Raw genomic sequence first — 12,138 nt, 5'->3', positions numbered from 1 at the left:
GCATCTAATTATTTACGTTTCTTTCTTTTGTGTGTTTTCACATAAAATTCAACATATTCCTAAATACGCCGTTTACAATTTTTACTGCGTAGACAAGTACGGATTCACTGAAACATGATTTTTTAATAATAAAATTGTTTCGTAGATAGGGGTGGGATAACTGCAACACGTTTCATAATTTCCGTTTAATTTTGTTTAGATCAACAATTTTCCGCCATATTTAATTGAAATTATAAGGAAATGATGACTTGTAAGGATAATTTTGCTTAGATTAACAATTTTTGCTGCGTAGACAGGTAGGTACAACGTTTCATCATTTCCGTTTAATTTTGTGAAGGTCAACAATTTTCCGCCATATTTAATTGAAATCAAATTCTTTTTATAAACAATATAAAAATATGTGTGTGATCAACTATTTTTTTATTTGATTCTATTTCTTGCAAGTCAATATTTCCGTTCTAAGGAAATGATGACTTGCAAGGATAATTTTGCTTAGATCAGCAATTTCATACCTTAGGAGAATATTCCGATTTATATTTAAAAACTGCAAAAAGACATCAAAACTCATCAAAAAAAACATTAAAAACCTTTTTTTATGCTTTTTGATGGCTTTTGGTGTTTTTTTTTATGCTTTGTGATGGTTTTTTGTTTTGATCAAAAAACCACAAAAAAAAACGTTTTTTGTGTTTTCACATAAAATTCAACATATTCCTAAATACGCCTCTGGCTAGCGTTGATCAGCTAAAAACACGTACCAACAAGTGTTCGCCAAGAAAGTATGAATAATTTCATGTTAACCAGAGCCGTGCATTTTAGGTGAATAAAATAAAATTTCTCGAATAACAAACGGTCGATTTTAATGAAACATACGTCGAAATGATTTGTATCTCTGGATGCATCTAATTATTTACGTTTCTTTTTTTGTGTGTTTTCACATAAAATTCGACATATACCTAAATACGCCTCTGGCTAGCGAACGCGATGCTGTTTCAGCAAATTCTTACGAAATTGGACGCTTTTATCTCATTAGTCAGGGACGTATTTGAAAAAAGAAGAATTGTCGCTTGAGGGTGTCAAAGGGCAGGAAGTTTACAATTTTTGCTACGTAGACAAGTACGGGTTCACTGAAACATGATTTCTTAAGAATAAAATTATTTCATAGATAACTGAAACACGTTTCATCATTTCCGTTTAGTTTTGTTTAAGTCAACAATTTTCCGCCATATTTAATTGAAATCCAATTCTTTTTATAAACAATATAAAAATATGTGTGTAATCAACTATTTAAATAAATTCAAGTCAGCGAAGAATGAAACATGAGGAAAGCAACTGAATCATCAACTTTAGAGTTCTCAAGAAAACCTACACTATAATAAAAATGGGGGGAAAAAGTAGGGGTGGGGATTAATATAGTGTATAAATTAAAGATCACACACAAGAACAGATTAATATGTATCCTGCAAGTATATAACATAATAATTAATTAACGACAGAAATGTGTAAGCTTATATATACTTTTTGTAGTATTTAAAGTTCTAAAAAAATTTTGTTTCAGTAGAAAAATTTGTTATCTGCCCCTATGTTGCCAGCCACAGACTTTTATAGAATAGGCTGAGAAAGCATATTTTCAAATGTCACCGGGATGCCTGGGAAAGGGAGCGGAAACTCTTGGAGACTGCACTTCCCAAACCATCTACACCACACCCACCACCATCAAAGTGGTTCAGCAAACCAACGCCAACACCACCGCAAGTGGAAAACTGGGACAACGAGACCTATGTCCCAAAGTTAGATAGGTCCCTGTTTTTTTAGACGGAACAGCCTTAAACGCCTACCATGCGACATTTAAAAAATATATAAGTAAACAATAATTTCAGCGATCTGCACCAGAAAATCGTGAACGGTTTGAAGTTGTACTTGGTAAATAGAGGTCCGATCGGTCAAACCATCAATATCGAATGTATCGAAGAATGAAGAAGGCATTGGTTCATGTGGAAAACAAATCAAGTGCAGTAAGACTGCTTCGTCGTAGATTAGAATTACATTTAAAACGAATTAGTTCTTTAAAAGAAGCAACTGAAATGTATGAAATAAGGACTAAATTTAATAATCTAAAGCTGTAACAGAAATTGTAATAAATATAATTTAATTCGTTCGGTGTATTATTTTCCCCAGTCTGATGTAAAAAATATTTGATTGCAAACCGTCATGAATAAAAGACGTGTTTGTTTCGACAAAGTTCAGGTTATTTTCTTAATAAATGATAAAGAAAGCCGAATTAATACTTGGTTATACGATGTTAAAAGATTTCAAATGAATGTGGAACGTTTCGAATTGCAAATAAAGCCCTTAATCGAAAAAATGATGGAGAAGAAGGGAAAATTTAGAGAAATAATCGACAAATTGGATTCAGAATTAAAAATTATTCAGCAAAGAAAATCAGTTAAATAACTGTGCATATTGCGGTTAAACCAGATTTAAATTTAAAACTTATTAGTTTCTTAAAAGGTATAAAGTACGAACTTGTTTGTATAACCTTAAGCTGTAATTGAAATTATGATAAATATTATTTATTTCGTTTGGTGTATTATTTTCCCCAGTCTCATATAAAATTATTTAATTGCGAATAACCGCAACGAATAAAAGCCGTTGTTGTTCCGACAAAATTCCAGTTATTGTCTTCATAAATAAATGTTCATCAGCAACTTTCTGCCGATTTAAGCTTCTTTGCACTCGAAATCTCGTACGTTACAATCAATTCAACGTAAAAATAGTTATGCAAAACACGTCCGTGATTATTAGAATAAAAGATCAAATGTCGGAAGGCGAGTATGTTGTTTGAAATTTAAAAAAAATTACTTACGGCATTGAGAACAGGCAATAAAATTATCCGTTCTCCCTCGAAAACATGCATATACACGCACACACATCACAGAAGCCACAGTGCAACAAAACCACCTTTTTTTCTCAAATAATTACGAATCTTTCCACGGTAAAATTCCGAAACACGCCGCCCGTCATTGTTACAACAAAGAAATAAATAACGCGATGCCGTTTCAGCAAATTCTTACGAAAATGGACGCTGTTATCTCATTGACAGGGACGTATTCGGAAATATTACAAAAAAAGAATAATCGCTTGAGGAATAAAAATCGTTTATTTCGTTTAGTGTATTATTTTACGGTTGGTTTTTGATGGTTTTTGTTGGTTTTTGATGGTTTTTTGGTGTCTTTTGATGGTTTTTTCTGTTGTTTTTTTATGACTTTTTGATGTCTTTTGATGGTTTTTATTGGTGTTTGATAGTTTTTTTGGTGTCTTTTGATAGTTTTTTTGTTGGTTTTTGATGGTTTTTTGGTGTCTGTTGATGTTTTTAATCAATATTAAAATATGTGTGTAATCAACTATTTTTTTTATTTGATTCTATTTCTTGCAAGTCATCATTTCCGTTATAAGGAAATGATGACTTGTAAGGATAAATTTTGCTTAGATTAACAATTTTTGCTGCGTAGACAGGTATACAAAATTCATTCGAGATATACCCACATAAAACTTTATGAAGAATATTGCGATTTATATTTAAAATCTGCAAAGACATCAAAACTCATTAAAAAACCATTAAAAACTTTTTTTATGCTTTTTGATGGTTTTTTGTTTTGATCAAAAAACCATCAAAAAACGTTTTTTGTGTTTTCACATAAAATTCAACATATACCTAAATACGCCTCTGGCTAGCGATGCTGTTTCAGCAAATTCTTACGGAATTGGACGCTTTTATCTCATTAGTCAGGGACGTATTTGAAAAAAGAAGAATTATCGCTTGAGGGTGTCAAAGGGCAGGAAGTTTACAATTTTTGCTGCGTAGACAAGTACGGGTTCACTGAAACATGATTTCTTAAGAATAAAATTATTTCGTAGGCAGGGATGGGATAACTGAAACACGTTTCATCATTTTCTTTTAATTTTGTTTAGGTCAACAATTTTCCTCCATACTTAATTGTGTAGAACGGAAATGATGACTTGCAAGAATAATTTTGCTTAGATTAGCAATTTGAAACATTTGGAGAAAATTCCGATTTATATTTAAAGGCTGCAAATGGACATCACAACTCTCCAAAAAACCATTAGAAAGTTTTATTATGCTTTTTGATGGCTTTTCATGTTTTTTGGATGCTTTTTGATGGTTTTTTGTTTTGGTCAATAAACCATCAAACATTTTTTTTTGTGTGTTTTCACATAAAATTGAACATATTCTTAAATACGCCTCTGGCTAGCATTGATCAGGTAAAAAAACGTACCAACAAGTGTTCGCCAAAAAAAAAGCATGAGTAATTTCATGTTAATCAGGGCCGTGCATTTTAGTTGAATGAAATTAAATATCCCGAATAACAATAGATCAATTTTAATGAAACATACTTGGAAATAATCTGTATCTCTGGACGCATCTAATTAATTACGTTTCTTTTTTTTTGTGTGTTTTCACAAAAAATTCAACATATTCCTAAATACGCCGTTTACAATTTTTGCTGCGTCGACAAGTACGGATTCACTGAAATATGATTTCCTAAGAATAAAATTGTTTCGTAAACAGGGGCGGGATAACTGAAACACGTTTCATCATTTCCGTTTAATTTTGTTTAGGTCAACAATTTTCCTCCATATTTAATTGAAATCCAATTCTTTTTATAAACAATATAAAAATATATGTGTAATCAACTATTTTTTTATCTGATTCTGTTTCTTGCAAGTCATAATTTCCGTTCTAAGGAAATGATGACTTGTACCCAAACACGTCTCGCCATGCTGAACGAGAACAGCTTTTTGTTGAATTTTGTATGAAAACACACAAAATAAGAAACATCAAAAAATCTTTAAAAACCAACAAAAATCCATCAAAAAACACCAAAAAACTATCAAACACCAACAAAAAACCATCAAAAGACACCAAAAAGTCATAAAAAACCAACAGAAAAAACCATCAAAAGACACCAAAAAAAAAAACATCAAAAACCAAAAAACATTTCCGTTCTAAGGAAATGATGACTTGCAAGAATAATTTTGCTTAGATCAGCAATTTGATACATTTGGAGAAAATTCCGATTTATATTTAAAAGCTGCAAATGGACATCACAACTCACCAAAAAAACCATTAGAAAGTTTTATTATGCTTTTTGATGGCTTTTCATGTTTTTTGGATGCTTTTTGATGGTTTTTTGTTTTGGTCAATAAACCATCAAACATTTTTTTTTGTGTGTTTTCACATAAAATTGACCATATTCTTAAATACGCCTCTGGCTAGCATTGATCAGGTAAAAAAACGTACCAACAAGTGTTCGCCTAAAAAAGCATGAGTAATTTCATGTTAATCAGGGCCGTGCATTTTAGGTGAATGAAATTAAATATCCCGAATAACAATAGATCAATTTTAATGAAACATACTTGGAAATAATCTGTATCTCTGGACGCATCTAATTAATTACGTTTCTTTTTTTTTGTGTGTTTTCACATAAAATTCAACATATTCCTAAATACGCCGTTTACAATTTTTGCTGCGTCGACAAGTACGGATTCACTGAAATATGATTTCCTAAGAATAAAATTGTTTCGTAAACAGGGGCGGGATAACTGAAACACGTTTCATCATTTCCGTTTAATTTTTGTTTAGGTCAACAATTTTCCGCCATATTTAATTGAAATCCAAATCTTTTTATAAACAATATAAAAATATATCTGTAATCAACTATTTTTTATCTGATTCTGTTTTTGCAAGTCATAATTTCCGGTCTAAGGAAATGATGATTTGTACCCAAACACGTCTCGCGATGTTGAACGAGAACAGCTTTTTGTTGAATTTTATATGAAAACACACAAAATAAGAAACATCAAACAAACTTCAAAAACCAACAAAAAAACATCAAAAAACACCAAAAAACTATCAAACACCAACAAAAAACAATCATAAGGCACCAAAAAGTCATAAAAAATCAACAGAAAAAAACATCAAAAGACACCAAAAAACCAACAAAAAACCATCAAAGGACACCAAAAAACCATCAAAAACCAACCGTAAAATAATACACTACACGAAGTAAACAATTTTTATTCCTCAAGCGATTATTTTTTTAATGGTTTTTTATAGAGCCGTATTCGGGTTGAGTTGAAAGTTTTACCTGATTTCGGTAATGTTATAGGTATAATATCAGAAAATATAATAATCGTCCAGAAAGTTCTCCCGCTGTAGAAAATCTCATTAGACAACAATCAGAACTCATATCTTCTGAAAAATGGCAGAATTGTGTTCGGCATGTTATAAAACTTGAATCAACATTTGTAAATACACGGCCTAACGAAATTATAATTTCAATAAATAGCGGCTCATCTGAGTCTGAAAGTGACTTATGATGTTATAAATATTATTTAACTAATAGAATTTGTCTTTTATTTCACCTTATTTTTTTAACAGATTACGGCCCTGAAAAATTCTGTCGGAACGTGCCGATATCTGGTTGCATAGGGTGTTAAAAGCAATAAATTACTGTTGCCATTTTGCAGGGGTTTCACTCATTATCTGTCATAAAGTTTTATGTGGGTATTTCTTGAATGAAATTTGTATACCTGTCTACGCAGCAAATATTGTTAATCTAAGCAAAATTATCCTTACAAGTCATTATTTCCTTATAACGGAATTGATGACTTGCAAGAAATAGAATCAAATAAAAAAAATAGTTGATTACACATATTTTAATATTGTTTATAAAAAGAATTGGATTTCAATTAAATAGGGCGGAAAATTGTTGACCTAAACAAAATTAAACGGAAATCATGAAACGTGTTTCAGTTATCCCGCCTCCATCTACAAAACAATTTTATCATTAAGAAATCAAGAAACGGAAATAATTAGATGCATCCAGAGACACAGATCATTTCGACGTATCTTTCATTAAAATCGATCTATTGTTAATCGAGATATTTAATTTTATTCACTTAAAATGCACGGCTCTGCTTAACATGAAATTATTCATGCTTTCTTGGCAAACACTTGTTTGATACGTGTTTTTCGCTGATCAACGCTAGCCAGAGGCGTATTTAAACATATCATTGAGAATTGCATACCAATTATTTGTGAATTCAATATTCATGTTGTCGTAGGGATACGGTATCATTAAGGTACAATTTTACATCTCTCAGATTACAATGAATATATTGTTACGATTGACGGGCGTATAATAAATCGGGCGTTGGTGAAACTCAAATATTTATTTCTTTAGCTCGAATTACAACACTATCTATTGCAACGAATATGTACAGAAATTAATCCGGCGCTCTTGACTGTCTTCACTGACTGAATGAATCACATTACCTACGGTCGCCTCTATTTGAACCCATATTCTTTGATCGAGATCCTTCACGAACATCCATCGCGACTCCGCTTCGCGATTCCCCTGGACGCTGCTTCGAGACGGCTCCAGATCTGTCTTTATGCGCCCGCCTCTCGGCCGTCGACACCGTCAGCAGCGATGATTCACCCATCAGCGCCGTGCGTACGCCCAGAAAGCTCTCGACGGCCATAGGCGTCGTACTGGGGTGGCGTAAGGGTGTATTTCGTAACAATATTGACTGTAGTTTCACTTTTCATCATTTCCGTTTAATTTTGATTAGGTCAACAATTTTCCGCCATATTTAATTGAAATCCAATTCTTTTTATAAACAATATAAAAATATGTGTGTAATCAACTATTATTTCTATCTGATTCTGTTTCTTGCAACTCATAATTTCCGTTCTAAGGAAATGATGACTTGTACCCAAACAAACACTTCTCGTGATGCTGAACGAGAACAGCTTTTTGTTGAATTTTATATGAAAACACACAAAATAATAAACATCAAAAAAACTTCAAAAACCAACAAAAAACCATCAAAAGGCACGAAAAAACCATCAAAAACCAACAATAAACCATCAAAAGACACGAAAAAACCAACAAAAACCAACAAAAAAATCATCAAAAGACAGCAAAAAGCCATAAAAAACCAACAAAAAAAAAACATCAACAGACACCAAAAAAACATCAAAAACCAACAAAAAAACTATCAAAAGACACCAAAAAAACTATCAAACACCAATAAAAAACCATCAAAAGACATCAAAAAGTCATAAAAAACCAACAGAAAAACCCATCAAAAGACACCAAAAAACCATCAAAAACCAACAAAAACCATCAAAAACCAACCGTAAAATAATACACTAAACGAAATAAACGATTTTTATTCCTCAAGCGATTATTCTTTTTTTCTAATATTTCCGAATACGTCCCTGTCAATGAGATAACAGCGTCCATTTTCGTAAGAATTTGCTGAAACGGCATCGCGTTATTTATTTCTTTGTTGTAACAATGACGGGCGGCGTGTTTCGGAATTTTACCGTGGAAAGATTCGTAATTATTTGAGAAAAAAAGGTGGTTTTGTTGCACTAAATGGTGGCTTCTGTGATGTGTGTGCGTGTATATGCATGTTTTCGAGGGAGAACGGATAATTTTATTGCCTGTTCTCAATGCCGTAAGTAATTTTTTTTAAATTTCAAACAACATACTCGCCTTCCGACATTTGATCTTTTATTCTAATAATCACGGACGTGTTTTGCATAACTATTTTTACGTTGAATTGATTGTAACGTACGAGATTTCGAGTGCAAAGAAGCTTAAATCGGCAGAAAGTTGCTGATGAACATTTATTTATGAAGACAATAACTGGAATTTTGTCGGAACAACAACGGCTTTTATTCGTTGCGGTTATTCGCAATTAAATAATTTTATATGAGACTGGGGAAAATAATACACCAAACGAAATAAATAATATTTATCATAATTTCAATTACAGCTTAAGGTTATACAAACAAGTTCGTACTTTATACCTTTTAAGAAACTAATAAGTTTTAAATTTAAATCTGGTTTAACCGCAATATGCACAGTTATTTAACTGATTTTCTTTGCTGAATAATTTTTAATTCTGAATCCAATTTGTCGATTATTTCTCTAAATTTTCCCTTCTTCTCCATCATTTTTTCGATTAAGGGCTTTATTTGCAATTCGAAACGTTCCACATTCATTTGAAATCTTTTAACATCGTATAACCAAGTATTAATTCGGCTTTCTTTATCATTTATTAAGAAAATAACCTGAACTTTGTCGAAACAAACACGTCTTTTATTCATGACGGTTTGCAATCAAATATTTTTTACATCAGACTGGGGAAAATAATACACCGAACGAATTAAATTATATTTATTACAATTTCTGTTACAGCTTTAGATTATTAAATTTAGTCCTTATTTCATACATTTCAGTTGCTTCTTTTAAAGAACTAATTCGTTTTAAATGTAATTCTAATCTACGACGAAGCAGTCTTACTGCACTTGATTTGTTTTCCACATGAACCAATGCCTTCTTCATTCTTCGATACATTCGATATTGATGGTTTGACCGATCGGACCTCTATTTACCAAGTACAACTTCAAACCGTTCACGATTTTCTGGTGCAGATCGCTGAAATTATTGTTTACTTATATATTTTTTAAATGTCGCATGGTAGGCGTTTAAGGCTGTTCCGTCTAAAAAAACAGGGACCTATCTAACTTTGGGACATAGGTCTCGTTGTCCCAGTTTTCCACTTGCGGTGGTGTTGGCGTTGGTTTGCTGAACCACTTTGATGGTGGTGGGTGTGGTGTAGATGGTTTGGGAAGTGCAGTCTCCAAGAGTTTCCGCTCCCTTTCCCAGGCATCCCGGTGACATTTGAAAATATGCTTTCTCAGCCTATTCTATAAAAGTCTGTGGCTGGCAACATAGGGGCAGATAACAAATTTTTCTACTGAAACAAAATTTTTTTAGAACTTTAAATACTACAAAAAGTATATATAAGCTTACACATTTCTGTCGTTAATTAATTATTATGTTATATACTTGCAGGATACATATTAATCTGTTCTTGTGTGTGATCTTTAATTTATACACTATATTAATCCCCACCCCTACTTTTTCCCCCCATTTTTATTATAGTGTAGGTTTTCTTGAGAACTCTAAAGTTGATGATTCAGTTGCTTTCCTCATGTTTCATTCTTCGCTGACTTGAATTTATTTAAATAGTTGATTACACACATATTTTTATATTGTTTATAAAAAGAATTGGATTTCAATTAAATATGGCGGAAAATTGTTGACTTAAACTAAACTAAACGGAAATGATGAAACGTGTTTCAGTTATCTATGAAATAATTTTATTCTTAAGAAATCATGTTTCAGTGAACCCGTACTTGTCTACGTAGCAAAAATTGTAAACTTCCTGCCCTTTGACACCCTCAAGCGACAATTTTCTTTTTTCAAATACGTCCCTGACTAATGAGATAAAAGCGTCCAATTTCGTAAGAATTTGCTGAAACAGCATCGCGTTCGCTAGCCAGAGGCGTATTTAGGTATATGTCGAATTTTATGTGAAAACACACAAAAAAAGAAACGTAAATAATTAGATGCATCCAGAGATACAAATCATTTCGACGTATGTTTCATTAAAATCGACCGTTTGTTATTCGAGAAATTTAATTTTATTCACCTAAAATGCACGGCTCTGGTTAACATGAAATTATTCATACTTTCTTGGCGAACACTTGTTGGTACGTGTTTTTAGCTGATCAACGCTAGCCAGAGGCGTATTTAGGAATATGTTGAATTTTATGTGAAAACACAAAAAACGTTTTTTTTTGTGGTTTTTTGATCAAAACAAAAAACCATCACAAAGCATAAAAAAAAAACACCAAAAGCCATCAAAAAGCATAAAAAAAGGTTTTTAATGTTTTTTTTGATGAGTTTTGATGTCTTTTTGCAGTTTTTAAATATAAATCGGAATATTCTCCTAAGGTATGAAATTGCTGATCTAAGCAAAATTATCCTTGCAAGTCATCATTTCCTTAGAACGGAAATATTGACTTGCAAGAAATAGAATCAAATAAAAAAATAGTTGATCACACACATATTTTTATATTGTTTATAAAAAGAATTTGATTTCAATTAAATATGGCGGAAAATTGTTGACCTTCACAAAATTAAACGGAAATGATGAAACGTTGTACCTACCTGTCTACGCAGCAAAAATTGTTAATCTAAGCAAAATTATCCTTACAAGTCATCATTTCCTTATAATTTCAATTAAATATGGCGGAAAATTGTTGATCTAAACAAAATTAAACGGAAATTATGAAACGTGTTGCAGTTATCCCACCCCTATCTACGAAACAATTTTATTATTAAAAAATCATGTTTCAGTGAATCCGTACTTGTCTACGCAGTAAAAATTGTAAACGGCGTATTTAGGAATATGTTGAATTTTATGTGAAAACACACAAAAGAAAGAAACGTAAATAATTAGATGCATCCAGAGACACACATCATTTCGACGTGTGTTTCATTAAAATCGATCTATTTTATTCACCTAAAATACACGGCTCTGCTTAGCATGAAATTATTCATGCTTTCTTGACAAACACTTCTTGTTGGTACGTGTTTTTAGCTGATCAACGCTAGCCAGAGGCGTATTTAGGAATATGTTGAATTTTATGTGAAAACACACAAAAAACGTTTTTTTGATGGTTTTTTGACCAAAACAAAAAACCTTCAAAAAGCATCAAAAAAACATCAAAAGCGATCAAAAAGCATAATAAAGGTTTTTAATGGTTTTTTGATGAGTTTTGATGTCTTTTTGTCGTTTTTAAATATAAATCGGAATAAGGGGCAATTCTGAATCATAGTTGTTAAATTTAAAGGGTGTTACATTGCAAATTTCCATAGTAACGAGTTAAATCCGTAAATCTGATTGCCTGTTTATTTTTTTTCAACCTTTAAATTTTAACGGGTTTGATTCAGAATTGGGCCTATCTCCTAATGTATGAAATTGCTAATCTAAGCAAAATTATTCTTGCAAGTCATCATTTCCTTAGAACGGAAATGATGACTTGCAAGAAATAAAATTAAATAAAAAAAATATTTGATTACACACATATTTTTATATTGTTTATAAAAAGAACTAGATTTCAATTAAATATGGCGGAAAATTGTTGACCTAAACAAAATTAAACGGAAATGATGAAATGTTGTACCC

Source organism: Zophobas morio, unplaced genomic scaffold (assembly GCF_036711695.1).
Source record: "Zophobas morio isolate AGI-343-1 ecotype UQ-CSIRO unplaced genomic scaffold, CSIRO_AGI_Zmor_V1 ptg000326l, whole genome shotgun sequence".
In the NCBI taxonomy this organism is placed as follows: Eukaryota; Metazoa; Arthropoda; class Insecta; order Coleoptera; family Tenebrionidae; genus Zophobas; species Zophobas morio.
Note: the sequence above shows the minus strand (reverse complement) of the source record.